The following is a 2,113-nucleotide window of genomic DNA, read 5'->3' on the forward strand; positions in this document are numbered from 1 at the left end:
TGTTGTTGTTGGTCATGGGGCTTGAACTCTGGGCCTGGGTGCTGTCCCTCAGCTCTTCAGCTCAAGACGAGCGCTCTACCACTTGAGCCACAGCACCACTTCTGGTTTTCTGGTGGTTCATTGGAGATGAGGGTCTCACGGACTTTCCTGCCCGGTCTGGCTTTGGACTGTGATCCTCGGATCTCAGCCTCCTGAATAGCTAGGATGACAGGCGTGAGCCACTGGTGCCTAGCTCAGAATGCTTTGTTTGTCTTAATCACTTGGCCCTGTATATGGACAGCTGTGATGGAGGATGGCCAAGTCCTTGACTTAGAGCTCAACAGGAAAGATGGAGGCTCAGGTACTGTCCTTGACAGGAGGTGAATTTTTCTTTTCACATCATGATTTGTTTGTTTTTGGTTTTGTTTTTTCCTTTTCCCCAGCCAGGTACTTGACTTGCTTGCTTCCTTCTTTCCTTCCTTCCTTCCTTCCTTCCTTCCTTCCTTCCTTCCTTCCTTCTCTCTTTCTTTTTCTCTCTCTTTCTTCCTTTCCTTTCCTTTCCTTTCGTTTTCTCTTTCTATTATCCCCCTTCAAGATGGTGGGTATCCAGGTATTAATGTAAAATATTCCTGGAACTTCAAGGGCAGATAGAGGCATTGACACCTACGCATCTGTCATTTCTTTTTGATCAAGCCAGTGTTTCCAAAAAGAAGCAAAGGACCAGCAGATGACCTTCCCTTTGGGATTTTAGGCCCTCATCTGGATTCCCCCACTGAGGGTCTGGCTGGGAGCTCAGACCTGGGAAGTTCTTCCAGACAGCTAACGAAGTCTTCCAAGTTCACTTCTGCTGGTGTTTGGCCAGCTCCGGCCTCTCTGGGCCCGGGGTTTAGTGCCAAGGACACGGTGATTTACACTCCTTACCCCTTTCGGTGCAAAATGGATTTGATTAGAGGCATACCATGTTTATTAGGCCCCGAACGCGGCAGGCCGGGGGCTTGGCTGGTCTACACTAAAAAGGGCGGGGGGAGATTTACATGGCTCCCTGCAGGATTCATTTAATTTCTTGGGGATTTACTGACCTTCAATTAGAACTGTTAAGTACTGTTTACACGGTCCCTAATTCATACAAGACCAAGGGAGGGTTGAATTTTGCTTTCATTAAGGACCTATGAATCAAGGAAATAAACTAGCCAAGCAAGATGTGATTTGGGTAAAGAACAAAAAATCAAAAATCAAAAGCCATTAGCAGTTGGTAGGCTTACGCTGCCATTATAGAGCCGTGGGCTGGTAGCAACAAGGTTATATATATATATATATATATATATATATATATATATATATATATATATATATATGTATATCAAGATGGATTTAAAGGAAAACTGAACAACAACAACAAAAAACCCTACTTAGTTCCAGTGTATTTGGATGAGGATCTGATGGACAGGTTGGAAATGCTTACAGAGATGTGGAGAAGAGAGACCTGTCCGCTGGGCTTTCACCGGAGCGGGGGATGGATAAGAGACCCCAGCTACATCACCCACAAGGAGATTAGTGAGGGATTTGGGGAAATGCTGGGGAAGGTACGAGGGTTGTGGGTCAGATGTCCTGAGCTGAGGTGCTCCAGGCGGCTAGGGGACCGGGAGGCCCCGCGAAGCCCCCCAGATGGACGGAGGTCACCTCTGCTCCGCCGTGGGGCACAGTCCAAGGCACATGGCTCCGAGTCACAGCGATGGATGAAGTTATTTTCACTCCTTTGGCACATTCTGGGGCACTGTTGTCGATTTCTGTCTTTTTTGGTCCTAGACTGGGACTTGAACTCAGTACCTGACACTTTCACCCGCTGGGTGCTCTACCAACGGATCCAGGCCTCCAGCCCCTCGGTTTCTGTCTGGGACACGGAACGCTTGCACTCTGACAGGCTGGGTCAGAACCCGATGCCTGTGTGTGCCAGGCCAGGCCTCCACCGCTGAGCCACAGCCTCCGCCCTCCCGAGTTTGACTTTTAAAGGGCTCATTAGTGAGCTCACGGTGCGTTTGGCCTTCCCGGGCTGGCTCGTTTCTCGTCGCCTTGTGTCCTCTAGGCCCACTGGTGTGGCTACCCAGGGCGGGACTTCCTTCCCCCCTCACGTGGA

This window comes from Dipodomys merriami, unplaced genomic scaffold (genome assembly GCF_024711535.1).
Source record: "Dipodomys merriami isolate MVZ:Mamm:240054 unplaced genomic scaffold, mDipMer1.0.p SCAF_142, whole genome shotgun sequence".
Lineage (NCBI taxonomy): Eukaryota > Metazoa > Chordata > Mammalia > Rodentia > Heteromyidae > Dipodomys > Dipodomys merriami.